The sequence below is a fragment of the Triplophysa rosa genome, linkage group LG4, assembly GCF_024868665.1.
Source record: "Triplophysa rosa linkage group LG4, Trosa_1v2, whole genome shotgun sequence".
NCBI classification, from domain to species: domain Eukaryota; kingdom Metazoa; phylum Chordata; class Actinopteri; order Cypriniformes; family Nemacheilidae; genus Triplophysa; species Triplophysa rosa.
The window spans coordinates 22,068,050-22,090,441 of NC_079893.1; positions in this window are offsets into that span (position 1 = coordinate 22,068,050).

Sequence of the window (22,392 nt, forward strand, 5' to 3'; positions counted from 1 at the left end):
TCGAAGGTAAAAATGACTCGAAAATAAATTATTTACTCAATCTCAGGTTGTTTTTATGAGACTGTAATAAAGAGAAGTTCTCGAGACAGTGATAATCTCAATACATTGTAAAGCCCATCAAAATGTGCATATTACAATGGTTTGCCAAAATATTCACTCTAAAAAAAAATACTGGGTTATTTTCAACCCATCTTTGGGTCCAGAAGGGATGTAAATTAACCTATTGTCGCTGTCCTTCCAAAACCTCAGATTTCCAAATTCGCTGTTTTTCATGAAATGGAAAAACACTGTACTTTTTACATGTTTAAATACTGTGTTATCCACGTTGACAAGCACTATTTAGTACTTTTTATTGGTTAGATCAGTGGTTCTCAAGGTTTTCGTTGTAAGCCCCCCCCCCCCCCCCCCCCCTCCGTGTGGTTTGATTGCACAAAATTTATGATAAATTTCTATATTTCAAAACAATTCCACAAAACTGTGACCCCCGGACCCATCTTGGGGCCCCCAGTTTGATAACCACTGGATTGGATGTTTACAAAACCCAGGGACAAACATAAAGGGTGACTAATAATATAATGATTTATACATAACTGCAAACTAGTCGCTTTCGTTTTGATTAAAAAATAGATCATTTATGTGAATCGTGTTTTTTCTGTGGGGAGCCTAGAAAAATGTGCGCGGCCGCATACATTTAATACATCATACATCTGCGCATACATTTAATGCTGGGTTCACACCAAACGAGAACAGTCTCGCTTTTTATTACTCGCGGGAAAAGTTAATTATTTTCTCGTGAGTTATGCGAAATGACAAATATTTTCTACCTTCGCGGAAGACGATATTGTCATCTTTGCATTGACTTTGTATGTATCTTACTCGCTTAATTCGTGTTTGGTGTGAACCCAGTGTTAAATAACGATTATGCGAGCGGAAAAGATGAGAAATGTGAATCATGCCGCGTCTACCCTCGAGGGTCTTAAAAGTCTTTGGTCCAGCACCTGGATTCATTTGGCCAACCAGAATCAAGATAACGGCTAACAGCGTCGTTTCTTTTGGTCCTTGGGCCAACCAGACTCAGCATCGTCTTTTTTTTGGTCCTTGGGCCAACCAGAATCAAGATAACAGCAACGTTTTTTTTAATCCTTGGGCCAATCAGAATCACGCGTTCTAAACGTCATATTTGCGCCCTTGAAAAGCATTACCGAAATTGACGAATGCAAAGTGTCGTCTCGGATAAAGAGAAAATGGCATTGATATTTATTATTCAGTTCTCCCATGTAATTGAAACGGCTATGTTATGAGAGACAGTTGCCAGTCTCCCTTTCGAATTTCCACTTCTAGAGCTCTGCCCTTCTAAGGCCCGATTCACATTTCGCGTCTTCCGCGCACATATTCGTTATTTTAAATAGTGCCTAAAATATAATATCAGTTTTAGCAATGTTAAATTCCTGTTGGTTAAAACAAAGCGTTAAGTCATGCATTCAAGATATGAAAGAAAAAGTTGCAGATTAAATACATTATCACCCAGCCAGCTTTTAACCACTGTAGTTTATTTCGCAGACGGAAGACTTTTTCAATACTTAAACAAACCATCTTCACCCCGTAGTGTTGCATGCCCTCATTAAACACAACAATTACATTTGTGTATCAAATCAACATCCAATTCATGCAGTGTGACATTATCGCCTGCGTGAGGCTTGGCGCTTTTACTGAGCAGGAAGCGAGTTAAGGAACAATTAGTGGCATGATGGGAGCAGATATTTAATGCCTAATCTTTCTTTTTCGCAAAACACAAAGAGAGAACAGGGCCGCTGATGGCAGCTGTGACAAGAGATCTGCTGAGCTTGTAAAGCGATCACAGAAAGAAGGAAGAGCTTGGAGACTAAAAGATTAGGGTGCAGAACCATGAAGCTCAGACCGGCCTGCTGACTCCGGTTGAAATATTACCAGTGTGTCTGACACAGATTTTGTTTACGGTAATTAACATTATTTCCTTTTACGATTTTTCTTTCTTTTTTGTATAATGGATGGAATGAATGTGGGCCGCCATCTGCGAGTTCATTCAGGCTGTTGTATCTGCCCATGCTTTCTCCATGTGAGCAGCAGATGCATTGTGACTGTACAATATGAGCTGATTGAATGAAGGTGTATGAATGTGTTACAATGTCTATTATGAATGATTACACCTGCCGACTCTTACAATGGCAGTTTTGAAAGTGCTGGAAATTAGAGACTTGGTAGACTGAGAAGAAAGAATCACACATCCGTTTCCTATTTCTAAATTTGTGTTGGGAGTTTAGACAAATGCAACGCAGATATTTATTTTAAACCTTGTTTTTAAGTCATATTTAAAAAAAAATGTTTGATTGGACAGTGAAGAATGGAGATGGGAAGTAGGGATGAAAATGATCAGGACCTCAAGCCTGGACTGAAACTCAGGCCTCTCGCGTCTACGTGCCTGCATGCTGTCCACAAGGCTATCCCCCCAACTGTTTTAAATCTGACGAAATCTGTTTCATCTGCTGTTTTGTGTGTGACATTATGTACCACATTCAGATGCTTTTCTGAATTATTTAGACCGTCTAAACTTTAAATGGATATTGTCTTCATTTATGCTCATCAATATTCACATTATTACGCATTCAAGTTAATAGGCGTTTAGCATAGACAAACACAGTGATCTCCCTCAAGGACACAGTGTAGAGTCTGGCGCAGGTATCAGAGCAGCTTTATCTGTTTCAGGTGTGCCATTGAATCGCACTTTCAAAGGACGAGTCTTGAAGAAAACACTGCAGATGAGAGAACAACTGTCTTCTAAGCAGAATGGTCTCTTTGGAGAATGTTTTGCCAAATGCGGACCGAACGTGAGACGCAGGCCCCCAGACAGGATCAAATACGAGGCTTAGCGATAGGGACGATTTTGATGTTTCTCTGGCCTCCCCCAACAGTAAAACAATGCCACCAATTAAAATGGACCGTGCCAATTTAGCATTCAGTAACTTAACAGGGTCTTTGTAAATGTCTTTGTTGTAAAATTTTAAAGAAATCATTTTGCTACCTCATCCACGAAAGGAATTTCTGGATTGTTTTTTATTTATTTCCTCGTTTCAAATCTGTGTGACTGACTTTCTTTGGTGGATCAGGCAATGTTTCGTATAAGAATATAAAAGCATTAAAAAAAGCTCTATGGAAAGTAGGGCTGTCACGATAAACCGACAATAAATATCACGTGATTTATGCACAACTTTTGAGTGAAGTACGGGAAAATGCTGCTGCATCCGAAAGCCAGAGGGCGCTCTCGTGCGGAAACTCCAAATACGCACCGCAGAAGAAGACTATAACACGTTCTAGAATCTAGGAAATGCCTATGGACATCTTTTTATCACTGCTACTCAAGCCTCATCAGGTATTTTTATGATAATAAAGTATATTTATAATGATCATGTTTGAGGGGTGTTGCTTTTTCAAATGCACATTATAAGCGACTCAAACTCGCACTGCTTTTAGATCGAGCAGCGTTTCCTACTGATCCCAGAGACGCGCTTCACGGACAAGCTACGCATTTTAAAAAATATCGACACATTGCATATCGCAGCCAGCTCGATTACAATAGGATTCGGTGGTATCGCGATAAATTATTGTGCAGCCCTAAAAAAGTAGGACACTGTAGTACACTGCACTGTATTTCAAGTCTTCTAAAGCCATATAATGGCTTTGTGTGAGCAGACTACAATTTTGTGATCTTCACTGAAAATCTTTTTTTCCCCTGTTGAGGTCAAATCTCATTCATACTGGTGCACATCCAATCGTGATTCATTGTGCAGGGTTTGATTTATGTAATGTCATAAAGCATCCTTTTGTGTTCCATGGAAAAAAGGAAGTTGTAAGGATGAGAAGGTGACAGTGAAGAAATGAAACAATATTCATTTTTGGGTGAACTATCCCTACAATGAAGCTATTGATCCTTTGACCCGTATCCTGGTCTGATCAAATTCCCAGGTGTGCTGGCTTTGATTAACAGGAACGTGACCTTCAAAGTAATGTTGTTTTGTTTTTGTCCTGTGGATATAAGTTAATTTTCAACCCTGTGTGTCATGTACAGTTAAAAACTTGAATGTACCTTGATAATTTACTCTACTGTAGGAGAACCGGTTTGAGTTGGTGTTGAATTATTGTTTCTGAGAGTTATTTAAAAATGCTTTTTTTTATTTGAGGGAAAACCAGCTTTTTTAAAATGACATTATCTTACTGACATTTACAGACATGTGTGCTACAATTTCAAGTGTCATAAAAGCTTCTCGAACACAGAATCAAAAGAGGTTGTGAGCTGAAGTTCGTCTGCCCTCATGACTTCCCAAAGGTTGTTGTGCTGCCCTTGATATTTCGCTTTAAAAGTTTCTCTGCATATTTAAAGCTACTTGTCAGGTTGCTCACAATTAAGCGATCTTCAGGTTTGTCCCTAGTATACTTTAGGCAATGCCCCTGCACTTGGTGATAAATATATCTCCTTCATCTAAATGTTTCCCGAGTATAAATTTGAAGTCAGTGTTTTGGATCAGATGCCATCTGGTTCTTAAAGACCACAGAGATGTTACACCTGTTTTGAAACTTTTGGTTTTTGTGTGTATACCTTAAGGAGGAACATTCTTTTCTTTCTCAAGCATTGCGGACCTGAAAATGAAGTTCATACTGAATGTTCTTAATGACAATTTCACACTGATAACTGGAACTGTGTTTTCTAAAGGGACATCTATAGTAAAGAATATAGCATAGTTTAAGGCATATTTCCTGAAAGTTTCTTTTATATTTGTGCTTACATATCTGTTACATGAGTGGCCATTATGTTCTGTAATTTGTTTTAGTTGAATGAAGTTCAGGTTGACAGGGCCAGGGCACAGGAACATGGGATCATTGGAAAATTGGAATATCTTTTAATCTGTAAGTCTGTCAGTGTAGCGAGGATTTATCATACATTTGAGCTATGATCCTCACACTTCTTAAGTTCCACTTTTTATGTACCACAGATCTTAAAATGATCTTCAAATTCAAAAAAATTGCTAATATAGTAATCTAACAACTAAATACAATGCGCTACGTGAAATACAATCTTGGGACACTCATTTTAAGAGATGTGTTTAGTTTTGTATACTGTGGTTTTGTATAATTTAGTTTTGTAGACTTTGTTTACCAAGAAAACAAAAGTTCTGGGGAAAAATTAGCTTGAGATGAAATATATAAGATATGTGAGGAACAAGGTTATTATAGTTTACTAAAACTATTAAAACATTTCTGTTCCTAAACAAAAAATAGAAATGTTGCCTCCGCAATTTACTAAAATAAGTTTTAGTCACAAAAATGATTAAGTGAAAATAAATAAAAACAAAATAACTTTTATAACAACATAAATAAACAATAAAATGACAAAATTTATAAAAGTTAAACGGAAATGAACATAACAACTAACAAAATTAAAATATATAAAATAAAGTTAATTCAACATATTAATAACTAATATTAACCTAAACATAAAAGAATATATAATATCGCTGGTGTTGAAAACGAGTAAAAACAAAATACTTTCAATGAAAGCTATCAAATTAGGCAGACAGAAATATTATTTAATGTTATCTATATAGGATACATAAAATGTCAATAATTAGTTTACTTATAACACAACAAAAGAAGTTCTGCCATTGAATGCCATCAAATACAATACATTTTTAATAAAGTGTAAAAATGTTTGACATCCAGAAAGAAATAACAATTCTTCTGTGATACATGTAAGGAAGTGTTTGACGAAGTGAGTTGAAAAGTATATATTTTAAAAGTCTACAGGGCCAAAAGTTCCTGATATGAACTATATGCATTTAAGTTACAACTGGATCAAGTCTTCATTAGTGAGGTCAGATCTCCTCCTGCGTAATTTGCCCTTCGAGTATAAACTCGGAACAGTGCTACATGGCCTCAGAGCTGATCCCACCTCTCTCTCCTCTGTTAAAGGTGCTGTGGGTGATTACAGCTCCTGGGGGTCTGCTGCTGGATGGTTCCCCTGGGGACGGCTGTCCACACGGGAGCGGTCTCTCTAGAGAGACCAAATTAGAGGGTGTGTGACAGGTGCGGTGAAGGGGGCATGACGGCCCCAAATTCCTCTGTGCATTTAATAGATGCGGAGAGAGAGAGGGAGAGAGAGACTGAGTGAGAGAGAGAAGGCTGAAATATTTATGATCAACGACTTCACAGGGCAGTGCAGGGCTTCAGCACTGTCCCCCTGGGGAGTGAGTGGACCAAGTCACTGTGCCCGCCGGTCCAAACTGACAGCTCCCCGATGGGTCATTAGTGAGTATTACCTGAATGTGCACACACACATATAGTATATGTTACATATACTGTATAGTGCACACTCTTCTACAGTGATACTGTTTTGGCCTACACTGGCATGGGCAGTGGTGACGGACGTGTGTGAATGCTGTTTGATTTTTATTGTGTCTGTCATATGTTCAAATTGAGATAATAACAAGCCCAAAATACCAGAGCAAGATGCAGCTTATCTGAAATGGTTAAAATGTACTCTGCAGGATGACTTGTGTCTTGGTGACAAAAGAACTTACAAGCCTAGACTTACTACAGCCTCTCAAAACATATTTGCACTATGACCAAGTGACCAAGAAATGGCCAATCTTCCAAAAAATCAGTTTACTCCATCTAGAAGTTTGGCAGCTCAATCAAAATCACCACATCCCTTGAACTCCATCAAAGATGAGGTAGGCGATCACTGTCGCAAAAAACACACATGCTCAAGCACAGACTTTGCCTGCGACTCCCTGCCAACACTTGGCTCCATTGACTACACCATTCCATTTACACCCACAAACACCATTCTCTTGCTGCGCGAGGAACAACTCGGTGTGCAATTACACACAATTAAGTTCAAGATGCACTTAAGACCGTTATGATGCGTAGCTGAACACATTTTAAACCACCAGGTTGCCGATCCGTCTACGCCCCTCTAGGTCCGGATCCAGGAGAATGTTTAATTTGCCCACAAACAATAAAACAACACGCTTCAGCTTATCCAGAACTGCGGGCTATCCAGAGAAGCTGTCGTCCTCTTTGTCTCTGGGTTGGGAGGTCCACCGCTGAATCCCTCTCCCTCTGGCCATGCCTGCATGCCAGTTGCACTCTTTAGCAAGTGACCCACAAGTCCGCCAGTCCCCCTCACTTGCCCAGTGGTGCGTTGCCAGTTGGCACGCCTGGGTGGAGGCAACATATTGCCGCACTGAATGTTCTCAAGTAGACTCGGTACATTGGACATTAATCAGAAGGCTCTGTGCTCCCCTGTCCGGGTCTGGACGCTGAAGTGCCAGAAATCACAGCCAGTCAGTTTAAAGTGAGAGCAATTGCTCTTTGGGGAGCCAAGAGTAGGAAGCGTATTTTGGCCTGCCGGGAAGTTGGTGCAGTTGGTGTCTTGATTGATTATTTGGTGCCCTCTCCCTAAAACATTTTCATTCTATAGGGCCAAAGGTTACGGTAATGTCAGCTTTTATTCTTTGTCCATTTGAATGATTAATTGTTCAGATTGATGTCATATTGCAGTTTGATTTTCCGTTTTTGCGCCTCCTCTCGTTTTCAAGAGGGAAAGAAAGAGCAAAACAATCAAGTTAAGCAAGATGAAAGGAAACATCCATATTAATATTTCAACTTAAAACGCTCATAATGCTCTCTCCAAACACACCCCATTCAGTAATGTCAACTCGGAGGCGATCAGTAGCTCATTTATTTGTTCCTTGTGGGGAGGAGGAAGGAGCGGCCGCTGTATGTACACGGATAATATGATTGATTCGCATCGTCTACACCAATTTCCCCTCCAGTCCGCAGCGCATTTCGTGTGTGCGTGACCCCCCCCACCACCGCCTCCTAAATGATAAGTGAAGCCATTAGAGTAAAGAAGGCAATCTGCGCTCAGGGTTCGGTTAGTGGGGTCAAGTCATCTGCCGACTCATTTATCAGCTTTATTTCACTTGTTTTTTTAGTTACGGCTAGCTCTGCTAAAAAAATGGAGGCAGTCTCAAATCGCTTTCTTTTAAGTGAATGGCTGCTTGGTTTTCTGAACTCACTAATAAATTATTTTGTACGTCTTTTATGTATACGAGAATACATTGTCGGATGATGGCTTAGACACGGGATGCGTTGACGCTGGATATCCAGAAATGTGTTTCTTAGATGGGGTGAAGCAGAAGGCGGAAATAAACCTGCAGCGATCTTTCCCTAATGTCTTTCCAAAACATTAACGCGTGTTGAACTTTTCAACTTTTCCGCAAGTTTTTTTCAGCACTATGCAAATCGAAGCGAAACGCATGAAAACTAAGACGATAAACCCATCAAATTTCATCCGATGGCAAATGCTCGCGTGTGTGTCCATGTAAGCACTTGGCTTATTCTTGTGCGGGTTTTTTTGTGCCGGGCCTCTCTAATCTAAGATTTATTGACCATTAGTGAACTCAGAAAGTCATTATAGTTCATTCTGCTTGGGGCCTGACGTTTTATTAGGACAAATTTCCCCGCTGAGGACGTGCTCCAGCGCTGAACTACTCGCGCTTCCCGCCGCGTGAGGTCACGTGACCCGCGGCTCTCCTTTCCTCTTCCCCCGCGCTCTAAAAGCACAATGTTACTGAACACCAGTCCATTACTAGAGTGCGGGACCCGCCATCAAGAGGGATAGTGGGAAGAAAATGCCATCTCACCCTCCGTGACTAATTATGTGAAGATGCAAATTGTTTTGCCATGCTCACTCTCTCCCTGATCATTACGTACGGCTTTGATTTGTGTTCTTTAACTGACGAGGTGACACACAAGTCGCGTGACTGTGTGAGACTAAAGTCTACTAAAAAGGATGATTAAATGACTAATGTCAAGTGTTTTATCCCTTTAAAGTATAAATCAAATTACAGAGAAGCTTTGTGTGTTTTTGTTTTTGACTTTAGATTGTTTTGATTCTAGCAAACCCATAGCTTTTGGCTGGACTTCAGTGAACTGTGCTTTTGGTGTCAGATTTTTGGTATAGAGGTTTTGTAAGGGTTAGGGTGACCAGTCAATGGGCATTGAAACCAGCGAGAGTTCTGTTATCACCTCGATCGATCAAACTGCATGTATAAAGAACAGACATGAGAGAGTCAGGCGGTGTAACGGTGTTAAGAGTCCATTCAATGAACCCAAACAAGGTCTTGCATCGTAAACGAAAACAGAGTGTTTGGCCCAACAGGGCAAAATGAGTGCTGTACACTCTTTCTTTGTGTGTGTGTGTGTGTGTGTGTGTGTGTGGTGGGGTGGGTTGAGTTACTGTCACTGTCTGCTTGACTTTATGCCATCCTTGCTCTCCATTTGGGCAGACAGTTCACTTTATGAAACCATCATTCTGCCTCCTATCCTCTGTGTCTTTAGTGCCATAGGGGGAAAAGGGAGAATTCCATTTTAGTCATGTCACCCATTCCTCTTAGTGTGAGTGTGTGAGAGAGATAGAAGCTCCAAATGGAACTCGTCATTCATTCTGAGTGATGTAGTGAGGAACTGAAAATATTACATGTTCATCTGCGCTTGTATTAAGGCATTTATATGCACAGCGCATATTCTCTAATTGACCCTTTGCGTGCTGTCATGCACGTCCATGAAACTGCTTGTTTGTCATAGATTGCTAGACACTATTTAGGAGAGATTCAGATCACCCAGTCTTTTGTCTTGGCTGTCAGTACCTTTATATTCTTTATCTTTATTTGCTCAATACAGCTGGTGTAGTAAGCCATCAGAGAACATTTTACACTAACTTCTTCCCATACCAGGCTTTAAAAAATCGGTTACATTATTTTAAGTATTATGTTTTTGTTTAAGGCGAGCGTACACGGTGCGATTTTTGCTGTCGTATGAGCTCGCAGGTGATTTTTTTCCAATCACGAGGAAATCGTTGATGTTCATATGGTCGCGGCTCGTATCTTGTGCGAGGAATTACGAGCCAAGCAGAGTGCCTTAAGATCACTTCCTGACCTCCCGATCATTTTTAAACATGTCGAAAAAGTTCGGGAGCTATCGGATTGAAACCGTGGCCCGATACCAAGATCATGTACTCGTACTCGTAATGACACACCGATACCAAAGACCGTTACCTCACGTGACATACATAGAGCCCTATGATTTCCGCAATGCGGAAAACGCGGACGGAATCGAGGAATCCAGTCATTTCCTAACAAGAAATTAGCGCTGAACAGCTAATGTAACAGTTAACGAAATATTCAGATACTGTTTAAATATGTATTCTGCTTGTTTTGCGTTACCGTGTGTGAAAGAGTGGTGCGGTTGCGTGTACTGAACACATTGTGCTTGTGGAGCTTTCAGCGCCAGCGTTTCACTGCACGAGGACACGAACACAAACAAACACCATTTGCGGCGAGCCGTCAAAATAAAAGTCCGGTTAACTTAAACAAACGTTCTTTGCGGCGTCCCGTCAAAATAAAAGTCCGGTTGACTTGAACAAGTTATAATACACTCACATTTTACCACACCACCTCCCTTAATTTTTTTATAATTTGACCACAGAGTATATTCTTTACTTTAGTAAACTGAAGTAAATGTGCTAGTAAAATTGTGCTACTTATCATAAAAAATAGAACTTGATTAAAAAATAGTACTTAAATTTAAGTAGACTTAAAAACAAAAGAAAATGTATCAGTAAGATACTGGTTTATTAACATTAATTGTACATTATACAGGTATCGGTTATAGGTATCAGTATCGGCGAGTACCAGAAAAAATATCGGTACTCGGTCTTTAAAAAATGGTATCGGTGCATCCCTAGTGACATGTATGCTGTGGAACGAGCAGATTTGTTGATCTATCTGAAATCGACCAATCAGGAGTTACTATTTGCACAAACTTGCGTGACATGCTATGATCGATATGATATCTGCCGTGACCACATCAAAACATGCACGAACGTATACGTAATTACCTCAAGTTGTTTTTGAAGAAAAGAAAGTCCATGCTGTTCTCTGCTCTTCAACCAAATTCTTTGCCATGCCCTTTTTTTCTTTTCTTTTTTATACTTTCGCAAGCCATTTCTGCCACAAAGAAAGCAATCTCTTCTTCTGACTCCATGTTTTTGCCGCGGAACTTTGTGCGATTGCTTGGGAAATCGGCAGGTCATACAATCGTGTCATGTATCACTGCCTCCATACACTTCTGAGTTTGTGATGTGTGCGGACATACGGTCTTCCGACCATCAGAATTTGCACCGTGTACGCCGCTTTAGTCAGTGGCTGAGATTCATACTGTAGATGTTCCGCGCACATGCTAGCTATATGGTAACACTTAACTTACAATAGTTAATTTTGTTAATGCATTATGTAACATAAACTAACAATGAACAGTATGTTTTTACAGCATTTATTGAGCTACGTGAATGTCAGTTAATGCACATACAATTGTTACAATTGTATATTTATGTTAGTCCTTGTAAATTAAAGGCATACTTCACCCAAAAATGAAAATTCTGTCATCATTCATGGAACAATCTGAGGGTGAGTTAATGATGACTGAATTTTCCCTGAAGTATCCGTTTATCTAATGTGTTGTCTTTTGGTTTTAAAAATTATTAGTAAAATAAAAATACACTAAGATAAACGCTGTAGTGTATGCGTTGTTTATTGTTAGTTCATGTTGCAAATTTAGTAATTTAACTAATTTACTAAATTAATGTAACAAATGTAAATTTTTGGCAAATTCCAGCGTTATGAACGTGACATTGAACCAAAATTTCAAGTTTTGTAAGAATGTATTAATTACCGATATATTGAAGTTAAAGGGACTATGCATGTGTTACGCATGTGATGTTTAGAAGATGTACGTTGGGAGACAACATACTTTCTAGGAATTTGGAGAATTAAAATGCACAAATTAGAAGCAATAATAACCAGTAAATGGAGAAGGGATGGCTCTTCATATAAAAGATTTTGTATCTTTTTTTGCGTGCAAAATTATATTGAACATGTTATGGAGGTGACATTTTTCTGTTACAGATGTGACAATTCTAAAAGTTCCACTTACCTGACCTTACCTGAATTTTTTTAAAATCTTAAACAGAGACCAAATATTGACATCTTTTGCTAAAAACTTTATCTCTTGATGAACATTTGTTTGAATAATTTTCTATTCCCTGGCAATTAAATTCATGATCTTGGCATTGCAAGCACCGTGCTCTACCACTTAAAATACACAAACAACAACTATCACAGTATTTATGTATTTATTTAAACCAAAAACTGTCCATTTGAAAAAAAATCTAATTCATGCCCTTTTGCACTGAAGGAAAGAAAAAGTCTCATGCATGGGTGAGAGGTTAAGCGCCCCTAGGACCCTAGAATCATCCTGATGTGTATGCGTGTCTGTGCTATTGACGGCTCCTTGCATGCTTTTTGTTTTTACACACAGGTTCCATTGGCATCTTTAGACCAATAAAATGGGATTTTCCTCCAATTAAAGGCCATCTGCCTGCGTGCCTCTTTAGGGGCATGGTGTGTTGATTCCATCCACCCTGGGGCAAGTTTGGCTATATCATTTTCTATTCACACCCCCATCAGTCTTCTGTTTGCTTCTCTGTGCACCAGCATTTTGCCAACATCCCCCTGATGTTTCCCACACTCCCTCACTCCCTGTTTACCACGCTTGGTTACTCTGGCCATGGCCTCTGATAGAAGCCTGACCTTGCTAATTGCTCTGGACCCTAGTGTGTGTGCACATGGCCACTGTCAGAGCCATGACTAATAAGAGAGAGCAGATCCGAGATGGGGAGACGGGCCAACAGCATGGTGTCTGCTTAATGTGCGGGCCGAGAAGGACATGGAAGGGAGGCTGAGCTTGAAAGACCACAAACTGCTTTGGTTTGCCACATGGTAACTTACCAAAAGCACGGTATGTTCAAATTTATTGTCTGACAACCAGATTTAAAATATTATTTTTCATTTGGCAGCATTGTAATACAACGCCCGCAGGTACTTACATCATGCATTTAGAAGGTTTGGTCTAAAATCTGAACTTCACGTCGCAGAAAAGCAGTTGACCAGTGTAACAAAAGCTCAATAAAAGGGAAGGAAGGAGGCGGAAACCGGCGAGTGTTCAAACACTTTAATCAAAATAAACAAACAATAATCCGGAAGTAAAAAGGCCAGCAGCCACCTCACGGTAGACTGCCGGCCACACAAACATAAACAAAACTTAACATATGTCCGGGCCCGGTCCTCTCTCGTCGTACACTGCTGCCGCTCGTCCTTTTATGCTTCCGATCTCCTTCGTGACAGATGCGGGACCGGTGTAACGCGCAGCTGACACTCATTATCAATCGCGTCACCGGCCCCGCGTCGTTCGCCCACGGCTCTCGCCCCGCCTCCCTCGTCACAACCAGGAAAAAGTCTGCGGAGCATTTTAACATGTCTGTGCTTGTTTTCTGTCCACTGCAGGCACGTAGGAGAGGGGGTGGGGGTGGGGGGGCGAAGGGTGCTTGAGCACCTGTCTCTTTGGCCCTTAATGCCGAAAGTGCCCTTTTGTCAAGGCGAAAAAACATTTTTTGTAATTAAAGGCCCTTTTGTGAAGGCCTGCTCAATCTAACTATCAGTAAAGTTAATGAATAATAATTTAACCCTAAATAAAATGACCCACGTGATGACCTTTCACCTGATGTACGTGATAGGGTTCCATGTACCCCTTTTATATTTTGAGCACCTTCCCCTTTAAAGGTCTCTGCACGGCCCTTCTAACCTGTGTTCTCTATCACAGCGTCACAGAGCTGAGTGAACTCGCTGTAATCCGTCCACTTTTTTGAGGGTTTGGTATTAAATTGTTATTATTGAACGAAGCTCCATTGCTACTGCCTTGCGGACATTACAAGCGGCTGTTCCGCTGCACATTTCCACACTGCAAACACAGCTGTCACAGCTCGCACTCTCGTTTATGGCAGAGATGATCGGAAATGACTGCCTGTGAAAATTCATCTAAATTCATTTTTAACATAAAATCATTCTGCATAATGTAAAAAATGTTCTGTGAAAATACAACCTTGATATCTTTAATACCAACTGAGTAATAATATAATAAATTAATAATATAAAATAAAATAAATGTATTTATTATAATAAATAATAATGTAAATAATATAATATATAATATAATATTTATAGCAATACAAATGTTTAGAAAGCCAATTTATGATATTTTTGTGCAAAATAAAATGTAGTGTCAATCAAATCATAAACAGTATTATAAATGAAAAATGGAAAACTGTATTTCCATCTAATTAACCTGTTTTTATCATTTTTGGCTACAACTACTTTCATTCTCAGAATCTCAGAATTATTAGATTTAGCGACTATAGTCTGGATTTCACAGACGGGATGACCTAAACAGTATATGGACAGGTTTCACTACTTTAGTCATTTCTGTTAGCACAAATCCTAATGCTACAGCATATTTGATATTATATAGAATTGCATGCTTCTCATTTTATAGCAACAGTTTGGGCAGGGCCCTTTATATATTCCAACATGATAATGCCCCTGTGCACAAAGCAAGGTTCTAAAAAAGAATTGATTGATTCAGTAGTTAGTGTGGCAAACCTTGACTGGTCTGCATAAAGCCTAGATCTTAAAGCAGCTTAACACTGTCAGTATGACTTACAGGCTTTAAGCCAAACATACATCAGCCAAAACCATAAATGACTTGAACACGGGTAGGCCTACACTCATTTCAGAACAGAAAAAGGCCCATCCAAAATTTTTGCCGGCTGCACGATAATTTATCGCGATACCACCGAATCCTATTGTAATCGAGCTGGCTGCGATATGCAGTGTGTCGATATTTTTTTTAATGTGTAGCTTGTCTGTGAAGCACGTCTCTGGGATCAGTAGGAAATGCTGCTCGATCTAAAAGCAGTGCGAGTTTGAGTCGCTTATAATGTGCATTTGAAAAAGCAACACCCATCAAACATGATCATTATAAATATACTTTATTATCATAAAAATTCCTGATGAGGCTTGAGTAACAGTGATAAAAAGATGTCCATAGGCATTTCCTAGATTCTTGAACGTCTTATAGTCTTCTTCTGCAGTGTGTATTTGGAGTTTCCGCAAGAGAGCGCCCTCTGGCTTTCGGATGCAGCAGCATTTTCTCGTACTTCACTCAAAAGCTGTGCATAAATCACGTGATATTTATCGTCGGTTTATCGTGAAAGCCCTAATTTGGACTGGAATAAGTAAAATAAACATGTTTATTAAAAGGGGGTGTCTCAAATAATTTTGTCTATATAGTATATAGCAGTGGTTCTCAAACTTTTTTGTTATAAGGCCCCCTTTGTGTAGGGTGCATCACGTTGCGGCCCCCAAATAAAGACTTAAAATCTTAAACTTAAAATTTTAATTAAACCAATAACATATTCAGTTATACAATGCTGAAACATCCTTTCTTTTGGTTGGTGGGCTTATTTTTCTGATGTTTGATTGCATGAAATTTATGCAAAATGTCTATATTTCATAAAATGCCACAAAATTTGTCGGCCCCCTGAATCCATCTCACGGCCCCCCAGGGGACCCGACCCCCAGTTTGAGAACCACTGATGTACAGTATATGATGTATAATTCTGTAAATGACAGATGGAGCTGCTATGTAGCGCAGAAACCTCTCTAGATGTAATCTTAATTTAATTGGCCGTGAGGGGGCTAAGAGGGTGGACCACGTGCCATCGGAGGTCTTACCTCGACTGATGTTGAGGTCATTTGCATTGTCAGACAAGATCTCTATTCAGAGACCCCTGTGCATTTTGCATTGTTATCCTCTTATGTTTACCAGCATCCCATAATACACATGCACAGATTTAATGATTATATCGATGGACCAGGTTTGAAGAATCTTAACGTTCCATGATCCCTGCCCCACACAATTAGACTGGAAAGCACTGCTCTGGGGTTTATCATCACACGTTATGCATGGCTAGTCCTCTGATGCTTAATAATCGACAGTAAATCACGCTCGCAGCAGTATGAACTCAACCCGTGCACTGTAAACAACTCCACCTCAGCTCATTTTCTTTTCCCGCTGCACAACATCCCACTCAGCCCCCACCATTCAGAAAAAGAGTTTTCCAAAAGACACCACTTTAGATAACTCGCCACTCTAGGTGGCCTTGCTCTCATTAACACTGATGTACGGAATTCAAGTAAGTGAGATGGAGAGAAAGCCGGGGAATGCCAAGACAGATGCGGAGAGATAACTTGTTTTACTTTGGTTTTCAATTTTCTCATTATAGGCGAGACAAATCAATGGCGACTTTGCGAGTTTAGACGGCGTAACGAGGAAGAGAAGAAACCGTTTGCGTTTCATCTCCGACAGCCACTTTTTCGATAATGAGCCACCCAGTATGTGTACCTCCGCTGCCAAGCGATTGAATGTGGACGTCTTTTAGTAAGGCCATTGCTTTCTGGGTGGGCGAAACCGTTCCAGAGTTCCTCCAATTACAGAGACCCTCCAGCACCAGTGGCTTCACTGCCATAGTGGAGCAGCTCTTTTGACAGCACGTCAGTTATAATGTCAGCCCGTGTCACTGTCATTCTGATAACCGTCCCTGACGCGCTCACCTTGCCAAAACGTTCTTGGAATGTTCTCATCATCGAACATTCGACACAGCGAAAGCTTCGGATTGAACAGGTATATGCCGTGACTTTATGGAGCATGCCTACCTATTGGAGCATGGCAGCATGCTATGACACAGGTATAATTGGGCGTTTCTGTTCAAATGTTTTTTGCCTCGAGTGGCGTTCATATTGATTCAGATTGATTGAGCCGTAGATTACCTTGTTATGACTCTTCGGCTATTACTACGGATTGATTGTTAGGCCAGGTCATAACGCATAGTTGAGGAACATGTAATTGTTTGAGACTCCTCGAATGCTTTTGCCCGGCGTCAGCGTTCGAGTCCGCTCACGTCAGAAGTTCTGACCGAAGCAGAGATTAACGCCCAACAACACTGAATATGGAATAAGGTCATAAACTGATGGGTGGACAGACTCTTGGGTGTTGACTTGCGCATTGTCCGTTTCAAAAGCCGTGCAATTATGCGTAATCCCCCTCGCTCCGACGCCATTGATCCAACCCGCCCGCTTGCTCAGTGGGCATGACAATGGGGAAGAGAAGTTTTGCTCTCTGACGGTGAGGCTCTGATTCTTAGGAAACAATTCCATCTATCTGTAGTAAAGCACAAATCCCCCATCACACACCAGTCAAATTATCATCCATATCAATGGCTTTCTGTCAGATAATGTCATTTTGTGAGGCCAGACGCCAGTGAGTGAAAAGACATGAAAGGCTTGTGGTCCCTGCAGACAAGGGCAGCAAAGGATGACTCTTTCTGATATCTAAAGATCTTTTCGTTTCAGCCTCTTTTTGTTCTTTAGGCGTTCAGGAGGATCATGCAAATGTGTCGTTCTGTCCTCATTAAGGGTGAGAGTTTCAGTACTGTTGCCATCTTGTTGAACAGTGGTGGTATGACCATGCTGTTGGAGGATCTTTCAGTTCTTTATATTGATAAAGTGTCTAAAATAGGATCATTGTAACTTTAGTCATAACTTGAGGTGCATTTACTCTTAGGCACTCATGCTTATTGATCAGATTGTTATAGGATTGTGATATGCACATTTTATTTTACACACTGTTACTATATTTATTTACTCTTGCAATGATTAAATTCCACCATTACGATAATACAGTACATCACAGATGGCATTAGTTGAACATAAGCTTTGTTGCGTAATTGTTGCAAGAGTAACAATAAAACTGATCATATTTTGTTTAAAGCAAATTACTGAAGTTTTTCTTCATACTAGGATGTCACAATATACCATTATTAAACATAACTGTGGTATGTAAAACCGTGTTTATCAATGTAATAATCAATGTTAATACTACACATGTGATAATACCATAAATTATTCAGCACTTTAATTTTGCCTTAATAGCCACAATTGTTACAACAGTTGATAAAAAAATATTTTATGAAACTAACCAACTTCTTTAATACTGCAGACCCAAGCCAAAGACTATTTATTTTACATTTCACAACATAAAGCCATGTCAATTTGGTTAGTATCATACAAAAGATAAAAAACGAACATATAAGAAGGTAACACTTTATAATACTGTTTCATACTTAATAGGTAGTTATGAAGGAACTAATGCAGAATAAATGGTTAGTGCTGCATTAATACTGTTGTCATTACTGATAACTAATAAGGAAGAAAGATTAACTAATAAGTAGGTAACGGCATACTGATGTTTAAAGTAAGTAACAATTAGTTAATTATTACTTATTTAATAGTTGTTAATAACAACTAAGTGCTGTATGTCTCCTGCAGAACTATACAATAAATAAGACTCATTTAAAAATAACTATCCATTAACTACTCACTAACAGTTGCGAAAAATAATTTTGCCAGTAAACAGCCTATTAAAGATATGGTATTAGGATTAATTATATGAATAGTTTTAATTAATTTGAACAAATTATTTTAGGAATTTCGTAGAATTCTCCATACTGTGATATTTTTATTTATATTGATTCAAAACAATTCAATCTATTGTGCTTTACAACAAAAAATGTAAAAAATTAATCTCCCTCTTAATCACTGTATTGTGACTAATGTTTCTATGGTAAAATTGAAAGTTTTTCTTGTCAATCAATTGTTACAGTATTGTAACCACAAATAATGCACTGTTACTTTAAGGGGGAGGGGCATGAACATGACATCCCTGTATGCAGAAGTCACAGCAGCAGCGTGTTCAGATTGAATGCTGCTAAAATGCTAAACCACTAGGGATGTAACGATATCAACATTTCACGATACGAAGGTACCTCGATATGAAGATTACGATACGATATTTATTGAATTTTGTGCAGGAAAAAAACAAAACAAATGAAGATTTGGAAAAATGTGGCATAAGTGTTTATTAACCTCCTACGACCTGGCGTCCACATGTGTGGACATCACATTTTTGGTTGTGTGCACAATAATACTTAATTATATGTAACTGGAACCTGTTATTCACAAACATGGACCTTTACACTGCCATCTGGTGGTGTCAGAAGAGAAAAACACTTTACATAAAAATGTCAAGATGCCGGCGAACACATCTGAAAAATAAAGGCAGCTATGTCAGGCCAAAACATCCAAAAGTTAAAAATCATTGTTGCTTCTTGTTAAGTTATGCATAGTAGTGTTGTATGATTAATATGGCATGCAAATTTGACACATTTTTGCAACAGTAAAGATGTACTATGCCTCTAAACTTGATGTTTACACATGTGGACAATGGGACTTTGCTAAGTTGAAAATGTAAAAATGTATTAAAAAATAATGAAATAATTAATGTTTTTAAATAACTGTGAAAACATAGTTTGGGAAGAATTTGTTTGAAAACATCAATTTACACAACGACTGCAAGCAGTACCATGGGGCCAAGCCCACACTTTTCCCACACTTTACCAAGTGTACCCACACCCAGCCCACACTTCCCCTGGGGTGCCCATATTTCCCCCGGTGTACCCACAGCATTCCCACACTTACCCAAGTGTACCCACAGCATGCGCACACACAACCCACACTTCCCCCAGTGTACCCACAGCATGCGTGCACACAGCCCACACTGCCCCCAGTGTACCCACACTCAGCCTAAACTTCCCTCAGTGTACCCACATCATGCCCACACTTCCCCCAGTGTACCCACAGCATGCCCACGCACGGCCCACACTTCCCCCAGTGTACCTACATCATGCCCACACTTCCCCCAGTGTACCCACACTTACCCCAGTGTACGGCACGCTTACCCCAGTTTACCCACAGCATGCCCACACACAGCCTACACTTCCCCCAGTGTACCCACACCTAGCTCACACTTCCCTCAGTGTACCTACAGCATGCCCACACTTCCCCTAGTGTACCCATAGCATTCCCACACTTCCCCCAGTGTACCCACAGCATTCCCACACTTCCCCCAGTGTGCCCACAGCATTCCCACACTTCCCCCAGTGTGCCCACAGCATTCCCACACTTCCCCCAGTGTACCCTCAGCATTCCCACACTTCCCTCAGTGCACCCTCAGCATTCCCACAGAGCACCCACAGCATTCCCACAGTGTACCCACAGCATTCCCACAGTGTACCCACAGCATGCCCACAGCATTCCCACACTTCCCCCATTGTACCCACAGCATGCCCACACACAGCCCACACTTCCCCCATTGTACCCACAGCATTCCCACACTTCCCCCAGTGTACTCAGGCTGTTAATAAAATAGATTTGTACTTTATTACACAATGGTGTCTTGACTGTTTTCTGTGGATACAGACCAATTGTCCACAATTGTTATTTATTTATTTATTTTTCAAAAAGTGCTTCTTGTTCAAATATAATATTTGGTTATTATATTTATTGGGTCCTCCTAACCCCAAATAGCTAGAAGAAATCTAAAATGCAAGCCAAACCAAAGCTCGGGTCTTAGGAGGATAAACAATGACTGAACAAAGATCACATTTATTTTTTTTAGATTAGGTAATTTTAAAGTGCAAAAAAGAGTAAAGTCCGTAAGAAACAGGAACTAACATGATAACATAAAAATTAATAAAATAAAAATTTTGAGAACATGAAACATGAAAAAATTAACATGAAAAAAACTGATAACATGAGTTGTTTGTCAACTTTTAACAACTCACAAACAGTCAGGTACTCACCTCATTCATTGCTTCACTCACACACTCACCTCATTCACTGCTTCACTCACACACTCACCTCATTCACTGCTTCACTCACACACTCACCTCATTCACTGCTTCACTCACCTCATTCACTGATTCACTCACACACTAACCTCATTCACTGCTTCACTAACCTCATTCACTGCTTCACTCACCTCATTCACTGCTTCACTCACCTCATTCACTCATTCACTCACCCACTCACCTCATTCACTCACACACTCACCTCATTCACTACTGCTTCACTCACCTCATTCACTGATTCACTCACACACTCACCTCATTCACTGCTTCACTCACACACTCACCTCATTCACTGCTTCACTCACACACTCACCTCATTCACTGCTTCACTCACACACTCACCTCATTCACTGCTTCACTCACACACTCACCTCATTCACTGCTTCACTCACACACTCACCTCATTCACTGCTTCACTCACACACTCACCTCATTCACTGCTTCACTCACACACTCACCTCATTCACTGCTTCACTCACACACTCACCTCATTCACTGCTTCACTCACACACTCACCTCATTCACTGCTTCACTCACACACTCACCTCATTCACTGCTTCACTCACACACTCACCTCATTCACTGCTTCACTCACACACTCACCTCATTCACTGCTTCACTCACACACTCACCTCATTCACTGCTTCACTCACACACTCACCTCATTCACTGCTTCACTCACACACTCACCTCATTCACTGCTTCACTCACACACTCACCTCATTCACTGCTTCACTCACACACTCACCTCATTCACTGCTTCACTCACACACTCACCTCATTCACTGCTTCACTCACACACTCACCTCATTCACTGCTTCACTCACACACTCACCTCATTCACTGCTTCACTCACACACTCACCTCATTCACTGCTTCACTCACACACTCACCTCATTCACTGCTTCACTCACACACTCACCTCATTCACTGCTTCACTCACACACTCACCTCATTCACTGCTTCACTCACACACTCACCTCATTCACTGCTTCACTCACACACTCACCTCATTCACTGCTTCACTCACACACTCACCTCATTCACTGCTTCACTCACACACTCACCTCATTCACTGCTTCACTCACACACTCACCTCATTCACTGCTTCACTCACACACTCACCTCATTCACTGCTTCACTCACACACTCACCTCATTCACTGCTTCACTCACACACTCACCTCATTCACTGCTTCACTCACACACTCACCTCATTCACTGCTTCACTCACACACTCACCTCATTCACTGCTTCACTCACACACTCACCTCATTCACTGCTTCACTCACACACTCACCTCATTCACTGCTTCACTCACACACTCACCTCATTCACTGCTTCACTCACACACTCACCTCATTCACTGCTTCACTCACACACTCACCTCATTCACTGCTTCACTCACACACTCACCTCATTCACTGCTTCACTCACACACTCACCTCATTCACTGCTTCACTCACACACTCACCTCATTCACTGCTTCACTCACACACTCACCTCATTCACTGCTACACTCACCTCATTCACTGC